We start from the raw sequence: 23825 nt of genomic DNA on the forward strand, positions 1-23825 counted from the left end.
GTCTGGAACAGCAACAATGGCAGCCACTCCTCCCCCGAGGAACCGTGTGACAGTTCCATGCAACACTGTTGTCCGTGCCCAGCTGGAATTCCAAGCCGTTGTGTCATCCTGTGAGGTGCCATGGAAGTGGGGCCTGTTGACTGTCACTGCTTAGCCCCCTGGATTTTGCCTCTTTCCTAGGGGTATGTATGGAGATCTAACCTCCCGCTTTGCCAGAGTTGTAGTTACTGTTGCCAGGAAGCCCGGAGCTGGAGTATGTAAAGCTCCTGGGTTTCTGTGTGTGCCTGAGTGGCTGTTCTGCAGAGACTCCACATAGCTCTGTGTATTGGACTGAAGGCCAACCACTGGAGTGGTTTCATGAGGGGTTCTCCGGACCCAGGGGTTGCAAAGTTGGTGGGGCAAGCGTGGTTTCCTGGGGCCATACATTAACTCATTGCTTCCCTGGGCAGGGGAGATACCCTTCACTCCATGCGGCTCCCAGGTGGGCTATCATTTTGCCTTGCTTTTCTCCGTTCTCTGTGAATCAGGTTGTTTCCTTGATTAATCCCAATGCAACTACCTGGATGTTTTACTTGAAGGTGCTGTATTTACTCGCCCCTTTCATTCCTGTCTTTGAGAGCCACGCATCCTAGCTGCTTCTAGTCAGCCATCTTGGCCACTTCCTCCTTCAATATTTGTTTCTTTATGTTTTGCAGACAGTAGTTAAATTGATGACCTTATCTTGAATTTCCTCTGGAGTAATTTTAGAGCTCAAGTTCAAGTAAATTTTAACTTAAAAACATTTTGTTATTTCTTTGCCTTTAACATCACCTCTTGGGCTAACCCAGCTGTACCCTCAGGTTGCCCTCAAGTTATTTGATCTGACCTGGATTTTGCACTGACCCTCGCAGCCATGGTCTGCCAGGCATTCACCAGTAACAGCATTGCCAGGTTGCAACTGGAGTCACCAGCAGTTTTCATAGCTCACTAATTGTCTATGGTGAGAATTCTTAGAAAGGTGATTAGCAAGCAAGAGATGAAGGAATGTAAGAACTGCATGATTTCACAAGGTCAGAAGTCTTGTTGCATTGAACTTTCAACGAAAGAAATTTTGTATACCTAAAAGAAGAAATGTTTATTGTGTAGATAAAATAAGTATTTTAGACCTCAGGGAAAAACTTCATATATAAATAAATAACCTAATGAACTAAAATGTTTAAAATGTCAAGTTACAAAGTTTCTTTTGTACCTTTCACCAGTTCCATTCCCTGCCTCCTTAGATTCAACTAGGGATGTACTAGTAATTGTTTTACATCAAGCCAGTGCCCTACTCCATACATTGATGGGACTTGCCCCTAACATTCTTTCCATGTATAGGGAGCTGTCCCAGCTGGTTTCTGGGGGAACTGCTTTACATTTACATACATTTATACTGCTGGGCCAAAGTCTGATCTTTAAGGTGAGGGATTACTTCATCTAATCAATGTTATTTAGAACTTGCTCACTTGATGCAAGGCCAGTGAGAATCACTAGGCCAGCGATTCTCACACTTAAGTGTGTACATAAATACTGGGAATGGCATTACATTGCAGATTCTGGTTTAGTCAGTCTCAGGTGGGGGCTGAGATTCTGTATTTCTAAGTTTCCCAGGAGATGCTACTGATCTGCAGACCACACAGAAAAGGTTCTGGCTAGTGGTTCTCAACCCAGGTTTCATATTAGAATTATCTGGGGACTTTTAAAAACTCCTGGTATCTGGGACCTATCTGTAGTGATTCTGATTTAATTGGTCTAGGGTGGGGCCTCCACATGATATATAGATGTATGAGATAGATATATAAGGTTTGACACTAATGTGCACATTGGTTTGGGAACCACTGTTACAAGCTCTGCACATTTTTGCTGTGGTAGATAAAGATCTTCATGTACAGATTTTTTAGGAATCTGGAAAGCACCTGATAGAGCCTTTATGATGTGAGTGCACCTGCTTTGTGGATACAGTCCATAGAAAAGGGATTCCTCTTCAATACTAGATTCCCAGAGGTGAGGCAGAGGTGGCTATCAGAGAAGCACACCTAAAAAGAAAAAAAAATTGTCTTTTCGTTTAAAAAACCTCAGATGTCACTTGATATAGGAAGGAAGTTTGAAGTGATGAATGCAAAGTGGGTATCTCTTGATTCACAGGGTCCTTCTGTTTTTTACATCCTTTCAGTAAGAGATCATAGGGAAAGTATGTTATATACACAACTTCAATGCTTCATGCTTTCTTCAGAGAAGTCTGTATATTTACTTCTTACTATCTGTATGTATGTTTAGTTATAAACATGTATACCTGAAAATTTTCTGTGTAGCCAGAATTCTAGTATTTATTTTTGCTTTCCCAATTATTTAGAAAAAAATTAGAATATTTTCTATACAGTTACTAGTCCTAAAAACTGAATGACTTAACATCTCGATGAAAGAACTGTTGTTATTTCTAGGATCTTCCAATGCTAATGGCAGAGGGACAGTTCTGTTGGCTCTAAAATCACAGGCCTTTAATTCATTTCAAATATTAATTGTTTTATTATTACAAGGATGACCCTAGAAGCAGAAAATACCATTTTGTATACATTAAAATTATATTAATTGTAACTTCTTAGGAACAATAAACCTTAAAACCAGTAAATTAAAATTAAATATAATTTTGCTGCTGAGAAATTGGAATATTCTCCCTTACATACCCACTATTTCATTATAAAATAGACTTTGATTTTATTTCCTTAACACTGCCTTGTCTACTTCATGGCCACTGCCTTCATTTGGATTCTCATTCACATTAATTTCCTCACTGACCCTCCCTACCTCCACTCTTGCCCCTTAGGATCCTTCTGCCAGAGTCTTCTCTTGTGGAGGTAGGTCTTTGGCTCCTCCTTGTGTGAGAACAAACTCCAAATCTACAGTGTCATTTGGAGCCTGCTGACCTACCCAACCTTTTTTCTACCCTTATCAGTTTTTTCATTCCTTAGCTGAGATTGAGGATCAGGAAAGAAATATTAGAGGCTTGAAGAGAAAGGTAAAGAGTCATGCAAGAGTGGTCTGGGAGAAAGGGAGAGTAGGGAGCACTAGGGAAATGAAGTGTGATTGCTGGGCAGCATTTAAGGTCTACTAAGATAGGTGATTATGGATTTAAAGTGAGATTAGCTAGCCTGTGGCTACAGGAATACAGGTGTGGAGAAGGTGGAATCGTGCATTCCTCCAGGGCCTAAGGCATTCCACTTCTCATCTCTGCTTTTGCACAATGGCTATGGCCTCCATCTGAAACACACTCCTCGTCTTTGCCTGGCAAAATCTTCTTTTATGACCCTGATAATGTCCTCCTTTTTCCAGACATCCTCCCTTGACCCTCATGATACTTAATCACCTCCCTCCATTCTGTCCCAATTTATTCATGTCATGACAGGTATCTGTTTATACCTGTCTCCAATAGACAGTGCACTCAGCAAAGGCAGGGATGTGATGTTTTGAAATCCCAGTTTATAACATGGTGCCTGGCACATAGTAGACACTCTTAAATGCTTGATAAATGAATATAAGATTTCTCTGTAAAGGATTGAGAGTCTACACTTGCTGTTTGGAGTTTCAAGATGAATTCTACTTAGTAATATATGAAATAAAAATTATACTGCTTTAATTTCTATTGTGATATGCCCTTACAAATATCCAAGTTAATAAGATGTTTCCATGTATACATTCATATCTAGATGATAATGTAAGAAAGTTAAGACCAAAGAATATACATAAATATTAAATATCTAGGATAACATACTTCATAGAGGCCTGCACAGTGCATGTGGTTTATCAGTTCTTTTTCACATAGGCCTTCTTGCCTAGTAGGAAACAGTTAAAATCCTAAGAAGTATCTGAGCCAGTATTGAGCACATTAATATTTTCTTTTTTACATTTTTTTTAATTAATGAGAGGTTTTTATGTTGCCCAGGCTGGCCTTAAACACATAGCCTCACCTCCTCAAGCACCAGGACAACTGGCCGGAGCCACCACGGCTCCTGAGCACATTAATATTTTCATATTGAACACATCTATATTTTCAAGTTGCATTGAAGTTATGAGTATAAAAATGTAGTTTTGAAAGGTTTTCCTCGATCATGTGGAAACATATGGAGATTTTAACTGCAGAAACAATTTCAAATAGTTTACAAATAAATAAAAGCCAGATAGAAATTAAAGTGTACCTTTTTTCCTGAGGTTAATATCTTAGTCTGTTTGGGCTGCTACAACAAATTGCGTGATCCATGTACAATAGAAATTTATTTCTCACTGTTCTTAAGGCTGAGAAACTCAACATCAGGGCATGAGCAGATTGGCCTCTGGTGACGACCCACTTCCTGGTTTCCAGGTGGCACCTGCTCCATGTCCTCACATGGTGGAAGGGAATGGCTGACTCTCTGACATCTCCTTTGTAAGGGCACTAACCTCAATCATGCTCTCATGATACAGTCACCTTCCAAAGGCCTCACCTCTTAATCTTATCACTTTTGGGGTTAAGATTTCAACATATGAATTTTGGGGTAATGCAAACATTCAGACTGCAGCAATAAGTGATTTCACATTTTTCCTTAGAAGACAGGAGAGTTGAGTTCTGGTCATGATGTGTTACTAAAGGTCTGTGATATCAGACGATCTGCCCCACCCCTCTAAGCTTTAGTTTCCCTCTGTATAAAACATGAGATTTGGTCTAAATTATTACCAAGGTCATTTTGAATCATCTGTGATTCTGGAAAGTTATGAAACACAGCCTGTGTAACCATGGTGAGGAAAGTTGATTGGTGGCTCCAAAAATAGACTTATTTTCTCCTTCTGTGTAACATTGATGCTCTCCTATTTAATCACTCTCTGGATGTTGCCTAAATAAACCAGTTTCTTGATTTTTTCCCTTAATGCCACGTGCTCAAAAGTGAATGAAAGGTTGTCTTAAATAGCAAACAAATGAGCTGTTGCTTTAAATATAGATCTGGATTATTGTGCTGGTTTTCATTCCTGTTGTAGGTATTCAAAAAGCAGAAGGTTGTGGTGTGGTAAAATTAGAAATGATTTCACATCAGTTCCTGCGGTCTTTTCTGTTTGTGTGAGAACCCTATTCAAAATATATCTTATTTATTCTTCCCTTAAAATATACTTCGCTTCATTTTTCCCCCTCTGCTGGCAACGAGTCCAGATCTATAAATACTTACAGGTTTTGTCAAGATCCTTACACTGACCATTGCAGTAGTTCCCCCTTGTCCTCAGGGAACACGTTCCAAGGCCCCTTGTGGATGCCGACACCACAGATAGTACTGAACCTTATATATGCTATATTTTATTCATATATATATATATATATATATATATATACTATGATGAAGTTTAATTTACAAATTAGGCACAATTAAAGATTAATAACAACAACTAATAAAATAGAACTAGTGTAACAATGTGCTAGCATCACTACTCTTATGCTTTGGGGCCGTTAAGTAAAATAAGGGTTAGTTGGACACAAGCACTGTGATGCTGCGACCGTCAATCTGATAACTGAGATGGCTGCTAACTGACTAAGGATGGTGGCATAGACAGCACGGATATGCTGGACAAAGGGATGATTCACGACAGAGAAGGACCACATGAGATGTCATCACACTACTCAGATGGCACACAATTTAAAACTTATGAATTTTTTATTTCTGGAATTTTCCATTTAATATTTTTTATCTGAGGTTGACCACAGGTAACTGAAACCACAGAAAGCAACCCCCAGATAAGAGGGGGGGAGTACTGCATTTTTTCCCTAATAACATATAGGTAATCTTGTCAGACACCATTGTGTATCCCATATGCTTTTTAGTTTCCTGATGTGTGTATGATAAGCTTGTCCTCAGTACAGTGATGTCCTGTGTAGCCCTCCAAGAATCACTCTGATTGCAAGATCTTGGGCCATGCTTCTTTGGGATTGTTGCTTGTCCAGAACACTCTACCCGAAATGCACATTTTGACTGAGTCGGAACAAGTACGAGGCTGGTAGGCAAAGTCTCACTGTCTGTGAGCATTCGTGTTGGATACAGCACTTTGAGGTAGAGAATCAGCTCACTAAATGATTATTTTTTTTTCTTTTCTTTTTTTGTCCAAAAGGCATCTCCCAAAATAAGTGAATATTTTAAATGCTTAAAGGAATAACAGAAATTTAATTGTCACTCTCTTACAATAAATAATCTTTATCCAAAGTATCACATCACTGGCGAGCCGTGAGATTGGACAAGTTACTTCCCTCTCTGAGTCTCAGTTTCCTCCTCCATAAAGTTTAGATTTTATTTCTTAAGTGTTTTTGGCTCCAAAATTCTCTTATTTTTTTTTTCTTTATACTTTTGTCATCCTCTCTCCAATCTTAAACTGACTGAAGGCAATTGGTAGTCTTAAACTTAAGCAAGTCTCACTCATTTCTGATAGTACCTTCTTAAACAAAAATGGTTCCATTTTCCATCCCAGAGGCATTTATAGAATTTTTTTTAAAAACCGTTTATGACTACTTTAGTTTATTTTTCTATATATTTGAGACAAGATTAACTCAACTCAATGCTTGTATACCTGGATAATAGTCTGAAAATGAGGCATTCTTATTTTCATAAAAATAATAATTACATACATTGCTATGAGTCTTTATTAATAAGAACTAAGCTAGTCAGATGCTATTGACCATAGCTATGGGAAAATATTAAGAAAGCAATTCTTTGATATTTATCCATCTTCCTCATCAATTAAGAAGCTTTATTCTAATTAGCATTTTCAAACTGTTGATACTAAAAACAAAATCTATGGAAGGGTAAGTTCATTTATTCATTAAGAAATACCTATTGAGTGACTACCAGATAGTCTTTGGAATATCAATAAACAAAACAATGATTCTTGACCTAATGGAGTCTGTTTTCTATCAGGAGAAGACAGAAAATAAAACAGGCATAGTAAACATTTATTATATGGTTTGTTATAAGGTGGCAGTGGAAAAATTTTTTTAAAAAAGTAGAACAGAGAAAGGAAAAACCAAAAGTGGGCAGTAAGTAGGAAGCTGAGTGGTAGTGTACATACCACGATCAGGAAAGGAGATATGGTAGGGAGAGTGACCCCCAAAAGTCCATGCCCTAAACCCTGGGACCTGCAAATATGTAGGTTAAATTACATGGCAAAAGGGACTTTCCAGGTCTAATTATGGTTACAAATATTAAAATATGGAGGCTAACCTGGATTATCTGGGTGGCCCTATCTAATAAACAAGCCCTTAAAAGTTGGGAAATTATACTGGCTAGAGTTGGAGAGATGTGGCAACAGTTGGAGTGATCCAAAATGTGAGAGAGACTCCACCCACCCATGCTGAGGGTGCATAGAAAACACAAGAAGGAAGGCGTGTAGCCTGGAATATCAAAGAACAGCCTCCAAGGAAACAGGACCTCAATCCTGCGGCTGCAATAAACTGAATCCAGCCAAAGACCCAAAGGAGCTTGGAAGGAGACCCGTCCACATTGCCTCCAAAAGGAATATATCCCTGCTATCACCTTGATTCTGGCCTTGTGAGACTAAGCAGAGGACCCAGCTGAGCCAAATTGTACCCAGACTTCTAACCTACACAACTGTGAGATGATAAATGGGTATTGTTTTAAGTTGCTTTATTAGTGGTAATTTGTCATGGCGGCAATAGAAAACTAAAAGGAATGGGAGGATGGGACATTAGCCAAGTTGATAGTGAAGTAAGAATGTATTACAGACAGAACAGCGAGAGCCAAGTCTGAAAGCGCCAAGTCCTAAGGGAAGGTACACCTGAGTGTTCACAGGGTGGCATGGGATAGCTGGAAGGGAAAAAACCGGGGGTTGAGTAGGAGATAAGGTCAGAAAGGCCCTCTACCCTGGGTCGGGGGTGGAGACCATGAAGGGCTTCGGCTTTTGTTCCAAGTGAGCTAGGGAGTCATTGCAGCATTTTGATCAGAGAAGCGATATTATTTGACTTATTTTTTAAAAGGATCATGCTTAAACTGGCTGAAGGCTGCTCTGAAAACAGACTCTAATAGACTATAAAAAGGAAGGGAAGAAGCAGGGAGACCAATCAGAAAGTGATAGCAGGAATCCTAATATGAGAGGGTGATGGCTCAGACCAACACAGATTCTAGATATGTTTTGAAGAAAAAATCTGTTTCTCTGTGACTTAGATTTGGGATGTGAGAGAGAGAGAGGAGTTGAGGATGATTCCTTGGGTTCAGGCCTGAATAGCTAGGAAAATGGAGATGTTATCAACCAAGATGCAGAAAACTTTCGGTGGAGAGATCTGTTGTGGAGGGAGAATTGGAGATCAGCTTGGACATGCTGAGTATGGCATGTCTGTTAAACATCTAGTTGAAGATGCGGAGTGTGGTGGGAAGAATAATGGCCCCTAAAGATGTTCATAGCCTAATCTCCAGAACCTGTGAATATGTCACTTTAGGTAGCCAGAGGGACATTGTGCATGTGATGATTAACAACCTGGATTATTTGTTGGGCCCAACCTAGTCACACAAGTCCTTAGAATTAGAGTATCTTCCCTATGGTGGTCAGAGGCCGAGGTGACTGAGAGAATGGCCAGAGAGATGCAGTGTTGCTGCATTTGAAAATGGAGGAAGCGGGCCACTGACCAAGGAATGTGGGTGGCTGCTACAAGGTGGAAATGGCAAGGAAACAAATTCTCCTGTATAACCTCAAGAAGTGAACACAACCCTGTAAACACCTTGATTTTTGCCCAGGGAGATGAATATCTAACCTATAGAGCTATAAGATAGTAAATTTGTGTTGTTTTCAGCCACTAAGTCTGTCATAATTTGTTATCACAGCAATATAAAATGAATACACAGAGTAAGCAATTGGATATGAGTCTGGAGGTGAGGATAATAAGGTCTTGAATTCAGAAGCATAAAGATTGTTTAAAGCCACAAACTGAATGAGATCACCAAGAGCATAAGAAGAGCTAAAGAAGAGAGGAAGATCAAAGTCGAGGGCAAAATAACTTGTATTGTCTTCATTTTTAAAAAAGATAGTATTAAGGATATGTCTGTGTGCTAATGAGAGCTGTCCATCAGAGAGCAAAGGTTGATGATATAGGGGAAAGGAAAGAATTTCTGTAGTGTTATCCTCAAGTAGGGAAATAAAGAATGCGATGCAGACCACGTGTGGGGCACCTGCTGTGATAGTTGTACTGTGGTTTATATGATGCCCATAGAGAAAGCAGAGAGTATAGGGGGAGTGGATGTGGTGAGTGTGTATGTGAGTTTTCTTCTAATGCCTGAGTTTCTCAGTGGAATAGGAAGCAGCTGAGATTGAGGATGGGGAAGGTGGTTTGAGGATTTAAGAGACAGAAAAGATGAGAAATAGTCCATTGGGAAATTGGGAGATTAATAGAACAGGGACACATAGTCAGATTGCCTGCAGCATTAAAGACCCACTTAAAGTTTGTGGTTATGAAGTTAAAGGAGTAAATGCCACCATACACCTTTGAGCAAAGTGTCTCTGAACATTGGATACCTCCTCCTCCTTCAAAAAAAAAAAAGTCAAATATTAAAAGAAAATTTAGGGGCCAGGTACAGTGGCTCATACCTGTAATCCCAGCACTTTGGAAGGCTGAGGCAGGCAGGTCACCTGAGGTTAGGAATTTAAGACCAGCCAACATGGTGAAACCCCATCTGCACTAAAAAAAAAAAAAATTACAAAAATTAGCCAGGCATGATGGCAGGTGCCTGTAATCCCAGCTACTTGGGAGGCTTAGGTGGGAGAATCACTTGAACCTGGGAAGCTGAGGTTGCAGTGAGCAGAGAGATCTACCATTGCACTCCAGCTTGGATGACAAAGTGAGACTCCATATCAAAAGAAAAAAGAGAAAATTTAGGGTGGAATTATACAGGAAAAACCCAGTATTCTGTTATCCTTTCTATCCATTGTCTAGAGTCCTAGAAGATAGCTTGCCTTATAGGGTTAATAATATTCTTGAATAATTGAATATAAATCATATGTATGTGTGTGTATATATATATGTATACATATATACACACACATATATATTCACACACACACACATACATGTACACATACATATTTTTTTTTGAGGCAGGGTCTCACTCTGTCACTCAGGCGAGAGTGCAGTGGTGCAGTCACAGCTCACTGCAGCCTTGACCTCCTGCCTCAAGCAACCCTCCACCTCATTTTTAAATTTTTTTGTGGAGATGAGGTTCTCACTGTGTTATCCAGGCTAGTCTTGAACTCCTGGGCTCAAAATCCTCCTGCTTTGGCCTCCCAAAATGCTGAGATTATAGGCATGAGCCACCGTGCCTGGCCTAAATCTTTTTTTAAAAATCAAATATAAATGCTGTCTTAGACTGGTTCTTTAAAGTAGCAGAGCCTAAACAGGGGATTAGGGCCAATTACTTTATTTTGAGGAATAATCCCAAAGAACAGCATTTGAGACTGGTAAGAGTTACTAGGGAAGGAAGGAAACCCAGTCCAAAGTTTGTTAGTCAACTTGGTCACCGTTGTGGGCAATTGGGACTTGTTCCCACAGGACACCCTCCAAAAACGTGCCTTAAAATTGGTTACTAGATAAAATTGGGGTGGGTGACTATTTGTCCATTTTCTCCCATCCCCTGCTGGTCAAGTGTTGCCCCATGGAGTGTTAAGACTATCATGGAACTGCACATTTGTCAGAATGGCTCACTGGTTTCCTACAGATAATCCACATGGTGGCAGAGAAGACCCAGAGTGGTGCAGCTGAAGTGAGATTCTGTCAGCAAGGGCTGGAGTGTCAGTGCCAAGAGGAGTGATGCAGGGCAAAGATGTCCAGTGCAGAAATGTACTAATTGCAAAATCTGCTAAAATGTTGGCCAATAAACCATAATCAGATCTGAATTTTAGTTTACAAAGTTCAAATGTTTATGTATTAGACTTTCTAAGCAAGAAACCTGTGCATGCACATTGAAACACCCATGCCCTACACCATCATGGAAGCACAAGCAGAGTTTTACGTTCCTTCTCACCCCAGAGCCTTTGCACTTTCTAAGCCTTCTTGTTCCTTTATTTTCCCAGATCTTTCCATGGCTTCAAAACCATGCCAGTTGCAGCAGAAATGTATCCTCAGGGAAACCTTTCTTACTACCCTGATACAATATCCAATCCCATCCCCCACTTCTGATATATACTTACCCAGCTCCATTCCATTACACTAATGTGCTTTTTCAGTATTTCAGAGGGTGACAGATGCTATTTATGTATTTATTGTTTGTCCCCCTCACAGTCTCTATGAGGGCAGTTTCACAATAGTACTGCATGGAAGGAGCTTTGTCTATACTTGCTGAATACCTGGTTTTTATAATTCATCTTCTTTGTTTACTCTTTTCCCTGTCATCTGGTTTCATCCCAGCTGGTGAAGTCACTTGCTGGATGAGGAACTGCTGAGGCACTGGAAATTCACTGGTGGACAAGATTTAATCCCCCTGTTTGAGTCTTCCAGTCTGTTGAGGAGCCTCCAGGTTCTTTTTATCCTGTGCATGATGTGGTACCATTCAAATCTCTTTTTAAACAGAAAAATAACATAATGTGGTTTTTATATTATACATGGACAAGCAAGCCAGTTAATGGCATGTCATGGTCATCTAATGCTGAATGACAAACTACTCTGAAACTTAATGATTTCAAACAACAGTAATTGTTTATCTCTCACAGTTTCTGTGAGTCAGGAATCTGGAATCTGGTCAGCAGCATGGCCTGTCTCTATTCTGCTTGGCATCAACAGGGGAGGCTTGAAGACTGGGGGAATCATTTGAAAGCTCATAAACTGACTCTCATGTCCTAGGTCTTGTCTGAGACTCCTGGGCTCCTTAGGCACATCCCTCTCTCTATGTGACCACTCCATGATGTATTATTTTCTGAGGATGGCTGCAAAGACATGTATCTTTGGAAAATAAAATCTCCACGGGCAGTGTTATTACAACTGCTGACGTTTATTGAGGGTGAGGGTGTCCTGTGGTCCCGGCATTGTGCCGAGTGTTCTCTGTGTATTATGTTATCCAACCCCTGGAGAGTGGGATTTGTAAGGTAGCCCCTTTTGTAGAGTGAAGCAATGGGGACTCACCGAGGTTAAATGACTGGTACGAGCTCACAAAGAACTTTTGAATTTACTGAGGAAAGTGCTAATGGTGGTAGAGAGTACATGGGAGCCTTGCTTCCAGAGGGAAAAATGGGTTCCTTTGCTGACTCCTCTGTCAACAGGTACTGGACATCATCCTCTCCCACCATATTCCCCTTTTTCCTTCCTGTTTTGAATACATTTTCATTTTGTTTTATTAAATTTAAATTATATTTTACCTACTCTCTTTTCTATTGTGAACAGAAATCATTTTTGTCATGTATTGAGTCCAGATTGATCTGGAAACATAAGTGTCATGAAAAGACATCTAAACTGGTTTAAAAAAACTTTCTGAATCTTAAACTATGGGTATGTTGGAATCTTTTATATGAAGAAAAGGACAAATTTTCTTTTGCTAGTGAATGTCAAACGTTTTGCAATCAGAGGGTACTCTTGAGAATCACCTGGTTCAGTGATTTTCAAAGGAGAGTCCTCATCCTGATAGGGAGGGAACAAGTGTACTTTGTATATGCTCCCCTCCCCACCCCGACCTCTTCCCTCCTGCCTTAAGAATGACCTGCCTGCCCTATGCAGAAAGTTAGTACCTCTGGATTTGAGCATCTCTTAGATACTGTTACTTAATATGTGTTTAATGAATGAATCCTATAAATGTAACATGTCCCAAACTGCTTATGCTTCTGTGGTTTCCCCCTGAACCGTGGGCATCCAGTTATTAGAAATTAGAAACATATTTAGTTTTAGGGCCCCTCCCAAGTGCCTAAAAGAGATAGTAAATATTTTTTTGTTTCAGCCTCATAACACTTACTTAAAAACAGATCTTCCAAGGAAATAGAAACAAGGTTTTCTTTGTCTGGAAAGAGTTCCCCTGGTTCTCAAGATGATTCATGCATTTATTCAATAAATATTGATTACTAAGTGCCAGACATTGGGAAAATGAATCTATACCAGTGAACAAAACAGACAAAAAAAACCTGCCCTTACAGAGCGTACATTCGAATGGGTGGAGATAGATAAATATATAACATTTTTACTTTGTCAGACAATGAGAAATACTGTGGAGAAAAGTAAACCCAGAGAAGGGGAATGGAAGTGTCACATCGTGTCATTTTACCTAATTATGATTCTTTGGCTTTCCATCTTCTCCAAATTGAACCCAGAGTCCTTATAGTGGTCCTGGAGGACCTGCGTGACCCACCCTGCCTCCCTGACCTCAGTCCCATCTGCTCATTCTCAGCCACACTGGCCTGCTTGATGGGGGGACCTTGGACATCAGCATCATTCCTGGTTAGGATACTTTCCTTTCTCTCTGTGTAGTAACTTAACCTTTTGATACTGCAAGACCAACTCCCTTACCTGTTTTTTTGGTCTTTGCCCAGATGCCATCTTCTCAGGAATACGTTTGCTGACACCTTGTTTTAAATTTCATTCACCCTCCTTACCTACCCTTAGTATCCCTACTTTCCTGGAGGTCACCCCAAAACACCAGTTCGGCATAACCATTGGCAAAGCAGCATCACTGGTTTTTTCTCCAGAAGGCAGACCTGCCTGTGGGTTGCAGAGTCCAAAGTTGTCTCTGTCCTTCCATCTTGTTGGGAAAGTTTTCTGTAAAAGCCCTGATTAGTGGCAGCAACTTGGGGAATCCCCATGGCCTCTTCAGCAGCATTGATCCAATCCTGAGTTTAATTAGCAGCAATTCCCAGGATGACATTTTGCCCTTGTCATACCACAGGGCAGTACCTCTTAGGGATTGGATATAGTTTTGTGAGATAAAGAGCCCTCCTTCAGATGGGTTATTTCTACCCCGTGATGTTTGGCTGAGTGTGTTTGGTGTTAGTCTTCTTCCCTTTCTCAACCAGGCCATTTTTCTCCTCTCTCAGATGTTCCTCTCTTTTATCACCCTCTGTGACTCTCATCTGAGGTCTTAGCTCTCAGTTTCACTGGCTGTGCTGACCTTTTACATATTTCTTGTTTTTGTTCAGAAACTGAAACTATATCATGTACATGGCTGGTTTGTATCTGCCTCTTTCTTATTTTATTAAAAGCTTAGTTTTTTGTTCTGTGTCTCTACCACTTTCTGGGTCTTACAACATTCAAAGATCATTTGTGCTTCCTCAAGCAAAATTCCAGAGTCTATGCATTTTATAACATTACAAAAAAGATTGAAAATGTACTTGTCACAGGTTGAGTTCCCTGGGAAGCTGACTCTCAGGTGGAGTTCTGCATCCAGGATGTTTATTAGGGAATGACCTTTGAAGGTTGGGAAGGAAGGAAGAGGGTGTCGAGGAGGAGTTGAGCTGTAGAGCCAGCACGGCAGGGAGCTCTGGAAATAGAATAACTCCTCAGAGTTTTCTTGACTTGGGCTGAGATGGCCAAGCCTTTGTACTCTAGCTTTCCTCAGTCCTTGCTTGCTTGGGAAAGTGACCTTGGGCAAGGAGGATCTTCGTATCTGAGGCCATCCTTGCAAGAGGCCGACAGTATGCCCGTCAAGTGTAGCCCAAAGGCTTCTCTGAAGATATATCTGATTTGTGCTTCCCAGCATCTTCCACATTAATGTAGTTGATATTCAGCCACAGCTCCAAGATATGATGCAGTGTTTTAGTTAAGAAGTAACCTTCAAGGCCAGTTTTAGTTTAATATTGAAATTTAATTGATTTCATTGAAATCATAGGATGTTAGGGTCAAAGAGGCCATAAAAATCCTTTATGCATTCCTCTTGTTTGACAGATAGGAAAGTGAAGTAGATAAAGAAGGGAGAAGAAATTTTAGTGTGGTTTCCCAAGAAACATCCCAAGACAAGAATTTGAGAGTAAGTGGTTTATTTGAGAGGTTCTCCCAAGAAATACCAGCAGGGAAGTAGAGAAGTGGGACAGGGAGGAAAAAGAAGGCAGTAAAGGGTATGGTTTCAAGAGAGTTACTGCTGTGGGCAACTGGAGCTCAATCCCTTTAAGGAACTCTGGGAACTAGTCTACATGCTTCAGCTTATCCTACCCAAAGGATAAGGAAATTAGGTTACTGGCCTATCAACTGCCCATGCTCCTTGACTGAGGGCTGTTCCCTGGGGATGCTAACTTCCCTGCATTTTTGCCTCACTCTGGGAGAGGACCCAGCCTGCTCCCAGAGCCAGAATAAAAGCCACAGGTGTTCAAGAATGCTGCCTTCAGTGTGTAGAAATGAGCATGGAGGAGATAGGAGGGAGGAGACAGTGACAGTGTCTGCTCTAGTTCTGCCTGAAACTGAACCAGAGCTCTGGTATCCTGACTACTGACCAGTGTTCTTTATGCCTACTTAGTGCCCAAAACTGTTGAAGTAATCCAGTAAAAAGAGAGTCAGGCTATAGAAAGAACAGGGGGATGTAGCCCCTTTCTGGGAAGTGCACATATATATTTGAAAGAACCAGAGAAGATTTTATAAGCATTAATATCAACAGGTATGGATGAGATTGCAGTGAAAGTTGTGCATTGCATTGATCATTGTTGAGGTGCTGCTGTAAGGGGCTGTTCCAGAAGGGAAGGTGCTTTTTGTTTTGTTTTGTTTATTTTTAAGACACTCAGTCTCAAATGCAGTCTCAGTAGGAAATTTGAACATAATTAACAGGGACTGAGAGGCAGGATCATGTACTAGTGAAGAGTTGGGGGCCTTTCTAGTGAGCCATCTAATTTATCATTCTATATTCATCACTTAGTGGCCATTGGGCAGTGGGCAAATTAAGCTTTGGCTTCTTCCTCTGTACAGTGGGGCCAATTATAGAGCCCAATTCACAAGATTGTTGAGAGCATTCAATGAAGCAGTTGATGTAAAAATATTAACCTAGAGGTTGCTGTGTAGGAGGTTGATAACATTAGCTGTGTTTGTGATTATTGTTGATGGAGGGAAGTGGAAAGGGAGGGTCAGGTAGGAGGGTGGTCAGAGCTTGGGCAAGCACCAGATTCAAGAAGCTAATGGAAAAATAGTGTGAAGTGGAACTCCTGAGACACCAGGGAGGTGATGGGGGAAGTTTTATAAAAGTGAGAAGTGCCGCCCACTTAGTCCACATTTTCATGGGAGCTGTCTTTTGTTTGTTTTCTGTTGCTACAGCTGAATACCTGAGACTGGGTCATTTATAAAGAAAAGAAATATATTACTTACGTATCTGGAAGCTGAGACGTCCAAGGTCAAGGTATCTAGTGAGGGCCTTCTTGCTGGTGGAGACCCTCTGCAGTGTTCTGAGCTGGGCATCTCATTGTGAGGGTCCGAGTGTGTCAGCCCAGGTCTTTCTTCATATAAAGCCACCAGTCCCATCATGTCCCCCAATGAGTTTAATCTTAATTACCTCCCAAAGCCCCACCTCCAAATTTCATCAACATATGAATTTGAAGATTAAGTTTTCAGCACATCAGATTTGGGGAACACATTCAGACTATAAACAGGAGCTTAGGTCCCATCAAAGTGAAAACTTACGGGGAAGCCCAATATGAAAACAAAACAAAAATTACGTAAGCAGAGCTATGTGTTTGAAAGTGGAGTGGAGAACTATCTTCTCCCCTCCTCGTCAACCACCCACAGCCCCTGAGGGAATTCTGAGAAACCCCAAGGCAGCAAGAACAAAAACAATGTCTGCAGAAGGATTTTTTTTTACCACTACTGTAATACTTCATTTGTTCTGAATTGAGTTCATTTTCCAGAAAAAAACATTTTTTTTTTTAAAAGAAACTCATCTTGGATGAAATTTTGCTTAAGCGTGTTACTTTTTTGCCTTCTTAACAAGGCTGAATGAAAACCTGTTAATCTGTTCTTGATGACTTTTGATTGTAGTAATGAACATTTAGTTACGGTTCTATGCTTTAATGGAGTGATTTCCAACCTGAGAGGTTCTGAAGAGTTAGGACTGTTTACTGGTACTATGCTTTTGAAATCGTTAAAAGAAGCAGGATGGCATTAAAGGAGGGTCCTGGACTTGGGAGCTATACTGTCCAGGATTATATCCAAGCCTGGCATTTTATTAGCATTGTGACCCTGGATAACCATTCGTTGCCTCAATTCCTTCTTCCTATATTGAGAATAATTGTGCTCACACCATAAGGTTATTGTGAGAAATAAATAAGTTTTTATATGTTCGTTGCTTAGAACCATGCCTTCGTATAAAATGTGCTATATAAATGCCATAATGATGATGGTCGATGTATCTGTTTTTATAGTTCTTTTGTCTTTTTAGATGTAGTGTGGTAGTTAAGCCTAAAGACCCTGAGGCAAAATAACCTGGATTTGAATCTACCACCATTGTGATCTGACTATTTTAAGCTGATTGATTTTTGTGAACCTAATGATTTCAGTAAAACCCACCATTGTGACCTGGAGAGAGTTAATTTACTTCTCTGTGATTCAGTGTATTCTTCTGAAAAATGAGACTAATAATACAAAGTAGTTAACAGGATTGTTATGAGGATTAAGTAGGATACATTTGTAAGCTCTCAGCACAGTATTTGGCACATAGTGAGCAGTCATTGCATAGTAGTCACCATTACTGTTAATTATTAAGAGTCTAAATGAGGGATACTGTAATATAATATACAGCCAGAAGTTTTTACTATATTTGACTCCTTAGCAGCCTTGAAAACTTCCTTCTTGTTACCTAATTGGTTTTAGTAAATAGAGGTTATCAACTACTTACTGATCTTAAATAATAAGTTACTTTCAATGTGCTGCTTAATGTTGGGGCAAGGGGTGGTTGGGCAAAGAGATTAGCCATTTATGATATATAATATGATGCTTATTATCAAACTGTGACTCAACTTTTAGATGTGTTTATGTTGAAGGAGTTAGGTCATTCTTTGCTTAAAAGGTCGGCATGATTAATGTTCATATGAGGGGATATTTTCAAAGGAAGAAAAGCAGTAAAGAAATGTGTTGGTGAAAATGACTAGAAACAATACAGGGTAGGCAGCAAATTTTCCGATGCAGAAGAATAGAGACCAAACATGATTAAAAAAAAAAAAAAAAAAGACAAGAAAGCACACAAAAAAAACATGATTTTGCAGCCTTGATGGAGTTAGGGGCAGGGGAAGGATTCAGTCACAATCTACCAGCAAACCTTTTGGAACTAAGCATTTTAAGTGCTAATTTAGGTCTCTAGAGCATGCCACTTTCAAGGCTAACTAATTCATGAGGGCTTTTTATAGCCAAGGTTTTGTTGCATATTAAAATACTTAGGAAAATTATCCAACATTTGGGAATAAGGCACAAGGATGATTGCATGACTTTTTAGTGTTTTCTTGGAGCACTTAAGACACCAGCCAAGAATCATGTCATTTTCTAGGAAAGTGTTCTTTTGTTTAACTTAGTATTTATTAGGATCCAGATTCTATGAAGTTAAATGTTAATTTGTAGATTGATCACCTGCAAATGATTTCTGTTGAAGATAACCCCAAAGGTTATAGTTTGATTGCCCCACAGATAGTAACCAGTTTTATATCTAAATTAGCAATCTTATTTCAGTATTCTTTCATTTACTGTATACACTTCAGTCTTTCCTTTATTACATTGAACCAGATGTACCATCCTGCTGAGTTAAAATAAATTTTTGACATACACTTAATATATATTTGTGTAAGAGTCATGTTTTCCAATTTCTTGAAAACTGTATCCTGACAAACCAATTACTTGCATTAATGGAAATTTTCTTTCTTATCGTTTTCTTCTTTCTCTAACATTTTTTATTTCCATTGTAATTTTGAAATTGAAATAAATTTTATAGATCTTTTATTCTTTCAATATAGGCAATCCGTCAACAACAAAAACAAGTGTATATATTTAAAAGTTTTAAACCTGATTGTTTTAGGTTGTTTAAATTTTGTGAACCTAATGATTTCAGTCAGGTCCACCTTTCTGAAATGAGCGTTACGTCTGTATAAGCTTATTTAACACTTTTATGCAGTTTTCATAATGTGATTGTATAACTAGCTTGCTGTTTATTGTTGAGTTTGTGAAGCATGACACCACAAAATCATAAAAATGTTCTAATTCACATAACCAGAACTACAGATAAAGTAGTGATTAAATTTAGAGAACATGTTTTTGAATAATTATTTGCTTTCATAAAGATGAAACTTTTGGAATTACAAATATACTGTTTAATTTGCATGAGGTTATGTCTACTCTTTACTCCTCATAAAATATTCTGACAAGCCTTGTGACAGGGAAGAGGGGTGTTAGGGATGTCTTAGATGGGATTCCAGCATTGGATAATAAGTGGAACTTACTGGATTAGGTTTGAATTAAACCTTAATCTGAATTAAGGTTTTCATTTAAAAAAAAAAAAAAAAAACTTACGTTAGTCTTTCCTCCATTTGTAAGAAATTTGCACTCAAATAACTGTCTTATATACTTTTAACTAATACTTACTTCGTAGATATTAATTTAATTCTTCTAGAATGCAAACTCCATGATAACCAGGCCAGGTCTATCTTATTTACCATTGTGTTCCAGGCACATTTTTACAAACGGCCTATTTGGAAGTTACTAAAACACAGAATAAATGGATATGAAATGGTAGAGCCATTTCTTTCCAGACAAATGTTTGGTTCTCAAGTCTTGGACAATGATAAACATGACAACCCAGAAAATGCTAAGAAGGATAGCTCCGAGGATAAAAATAGTTATACATAGCAAAAGTTCCCCACTGCCAATTCATTATTACCACGTCCTGCCCTTTTACTCTCTCTTCCTCAAATTTCTTCCTCCATTCACTGCCTCACTGTCTTTTGTGAAAATGAGTACTTTTGGTATTGTTTTGATTCTGGATAGGTCACCAAGATCAAGAAGTGTATAAATGCCTTTATTTGAGCACAGAGATGAAAGATTTCCTTGATGTTCAAGTTTTAACTTCTTTCTCATAAAATACCAGAACAAATATTTCTTAAAATTTGCAAAATATAGCTATATTTAAATTGAAATATATCTATAAACTATCTAGTAAATGTGTAATTTTTAGCTACATAAACAATTTTTTAAAATTTTATAGGTAAACTAAGTTATATGTAACACAGTTTAGGATCCAAATTCTTATGGTCCAGTTAGATTAGATATGTAAACACAATTATTTTAAATGCCTAAAATATATTTCTCTCTCTCTCTCTAGAACCACTAAGTTAGGCAAAATCTTCATTTCTTTGATTTTCCCTGTCATCCAGCCTTGAGCACAATTGTTCCCAAATATTTTGAAAGCCTACTGTGGAATGATTTTTCTTTTTTCTGGGTTTCTAAATGACTAGGCATTTTATATATTTTCTCTCTCTCTCTCTCTCTCTCTCTCTCTCTCTCTCTCTCTCTCTCCCCCCGCTCAGCTAACATGGAGCAAATATCTACCACCCTTCCCCAAGTCCGACCTGGCACTCCAAATCCTTCACAGATAATCCGTGAATAAAAAAACACACCCACAGACCTAGATATTAGTATTATAAGTGACAAGATTGTATTCCAGCATTCGTTCATAAACTGTTTGAGCCAAGCATAAATGATGTGTTTCTCAGACTAGCCTGTGCAAGTCCTATCTAATCTATTCCTCTATCCAACAAACACCTAGAGAGTTTCTACTTTATGCCAGCCTCCTTGCCCTGTATCAGACCACATCAGAATCATCGTCACTATATTTATAGTTAATGAAACTCAGGCACGGCACAGTGGCTCACATCTGTAATCCCAGCATTTTGGGAGGCCGAGACAGGCATATATATCACTTAGGGTCAGGAGTTTGAGACCAGCCTGGCCAACATGGCAAAACCCCACCTCTACTAAAAATATAAAAATTAGCTAGGTGTAGTGGTACATGCCTGTAATTCCAGCTCCTTGGGAGGCTGAGGTAGAAGAATTTCTTGAACCCAGGAGGTAGAGGTTGCACTAAGCTGAGATCATGCCACTGTACTCTAGCCTGAGTGACACAGTGAGACTGTGTCTCAGAAAAAAATACCAAAAATCAAGCAAGCAAAAACTGAAAGACATGGCATACTAACATTTTGGCAACAGCCTAACAAGAAATTGTCTTTTTAATCTTTTGCCTATAAAATAGTACCACAAATATTCATTGGAGAACTACTATGTGTCAAAGTCTGTGCTTGTCACTACGAGTAAAAGAGTGAACAAGGTAGTCCCTGCCATCAAGGAGCTGAACAGCAGAACTCAGAGAAAAAGCAGCTTTGATTAAAGGAGAATGGAAAGGTATGTGCAGTTGTAACATTTGGAAAGGATGGTGAATTCTGTGAAAACAAGCACTAAATGTTATAAATATGTCTCTTCAATATATCAGCCATGATAAGCCACTTTTTTTTCTTAATCTCTCAAACTAGAGACAATTTTTGATGCCTTTGAATGAGGGTTGAAAGAGAGTGGGAAGGAGAAAGGAATTAGGCAGAGTATGAGGAAGATACCACCTGGGATGGAACTAGCGGATAGTGGAAGCCTGCGTGGAACCTCAGCACACTTAGGGGAGTACACTTGGCTGCATTTCCCCACAGTGGTCCCTTCATCATTAAATGCATAGTTGCCAGTCTGGACCAGGAACATTGGGTAGGTAGAAATGGTAGAAGGCAGCAATCAACTTAAAGTGTGAAGTCTCAGCAACAGCCTGTGAGGGACTGCATTTCTATAAACTCCTCCTTTCCTGTGCTCTGTCCCTTGCTCTCCCCTCCTGAGCGTGATCCTGCCTCCATGCCTTTGCCTTACATTCTGCACTCTCTGCTTGGCACACCCCTTGCCAGTTACCTGCACAGTTTAGTCCCTGACCTCATTCAGGTCTATGCTAAATGTCACCTAAGTCCTTCTCTCACCCCCCGTTTCAAATAGCACTGCCCCAGAATCCCTCTTGGTTTTATTTTTCTTTATAGCACTGGTCACTGCATAACCTTATTTATTTGTTTATTGCCTATTTCCTTCTACTAGGATTTAAGGTCCATGAGAGCAGCGGGTTTGTCTGGTTCACTGCTGTATTTCCTGTTCTGAGAACATAGCCTGGCCCACTGTAAAAGGAATTAGGAGGTGCATTTTCTAAGAAGGGGCTTTTAGCCTGGAAAGACCCTTTTCCTAAAAACCTTTTAAAGAGGAATGTTTTCAGCCTGTCGTTTACTTGTATTCATGTTTAAGACCAAGTTTCAGCCTATCATTTACTTGTATTCAGGTTGGTGAAGGATGTGCAGTTGGTGATAGTATTCTAGAGAGTTGTAAGATGAGTGATTTGTCATTGCATTACTTTTGATCTTTCACATTTTTTCTACTTTTAGCTTCTTAAAATCTACAGAAAAGTTGCCAAAATATTTCAGTGAACATCCATATATCTCTCACTTAGATTCACTGTTTAACATTTTGTCACATTTGCTTTATTTCTCTATATACATGTTATTAAAATTTTCAGATATGACCATTTACCTCCAAATACTTCAGTTTGTATCACCTAAGAAAGGAGATACAGTTACCATATTCAGGTAAATGGCATTGTTATAATAGTATCTAATGTACAGGCCTGTCCCAATGATATCCTTTATAACCATAACAATAATGAAGTACTAATCCAAGAAACAGTCTAAAATCACATGTTTTATTTAGTTATCAAGTTTCTTTAATCTTTCTCAATTTTTCTTTGTCTTTCATGACATTAATACTTTTGAAAAGTGTAGGCCATTTGTTTTGTAAAATGGTCTTCAATGTGGACTTATTTTATGTTTCCAAATGATTGTAGTCAGGATAGACATTTTGGGCAGAAATATTACTATGTAGTAATGTACCCTCCTAAGAGCATCATCTCAGCAGTACATAAAGTCAGATTGTCCCATTATTAGTGCTGTTAAATGCAATCACTGTTTAGGTAGCATCCAACGGATTTCTCCATTGTAAAGGTACCTTTTCCCCTTTGTAATTCATGCATTTATAGTATCAGTTTTAATTGCATGAAATTAGACTCTATGGAGAGACACTGTACAACTACGTAAATATCCTACTTCCCAAGAATTTTTTTCTTAATAGTTTTAGGATCCCTGGAGATTCTTGCCTGAATCAATTAATAACATGATTACGAAATAGTGGTTTTATAATTCTTTCATTCCTTATGTAAGTTGACATTCTCTTTTAAAGAAGAGTCTTCCTTTTCCCCCATTTATTTGCTTGCTTCTTGTAAATATGGACTCATACAACTTTAAATTCAGTGTGTATGATCCATTTCTGTTGCTCATTTTGATGTTCAGATTGTCCTAGAGTTGGTCTGACTGCACTAATCCTTGACATATGGGGAGAGAAATACCTAATCCTAGGAGTAAGAAACATTTTTAGTCCATTCATAGTGCTGCTTTAATTTTAATTGCACATGAATCACCTGAAGGCCCATATTCTGCATTCCTAACAAGCTCCCTGGTGATGCTGATACTGATGTGGACCCTGGCTGAAGTAGCAAAGCTATACGCACCTGTGGGCTCATTGGGAAGAGCCAAAACACATTGTTCTCCCTGTATTAGTATGAAAAATTCACCTCATTATCATGGAAGAGAATGATCTTCTGGAAAATGTATGAACTCTGATAGGCATGGAGGAGAGAAGATGTGCACTCCACCTACGTGAGTCCCAGAAATCATGATAATAAGGAATGTTGCATTCCTCACACTCATGCTTATTTCGCATTTCTCTTGAAATCCTGACCTTTCAGGGAGCTGGC

At 39.2% G+C, this 23825-nt stretch overlaps 1 protein-coding gene across 3 annotated transcripts in view; it reads left to right on the top strand.

Annotated features, from left to right (window-relative positions):
• PCGF5 (polycomb group ring finger 5) overlaps window positions 1-23825 on the top strand; it is a 121985-nt gene that overhangs the window by 21160 nt on the left and 77000 nt on the right. The window contains exon 1 of one of the 3 annotated variants that reach the window (XM_074382567.1): window positions 20453-21346. The exons of the other annotated variants lie outside the window; for them this stretch is intronic. The gene's annotated coding sequence lies outside the window, so the exon portion shown is untranslated. Of the gene's footprint in view, window positions 1-20452; window positions 21347-23825 lie in introns of those variants that run through there. 3 annotated transcript variants of the gene reach the window in all.

This window comes from Saimiri boliviensis, chromosome 12 (genome assembly GCF_048565385.1).
Source record: "Saimiri boliviensis isolate mSaiBol1 chromosome 12, mSaiBol1.pri, whole genome shotgun sequence".
In the NCBI taxonomy this organism is placed as follows: Eukaryota; Metazoa; Chordata; class Mammalia; order Primates; family Cebidae; genus Saimiri; species Saimiri boliviensis.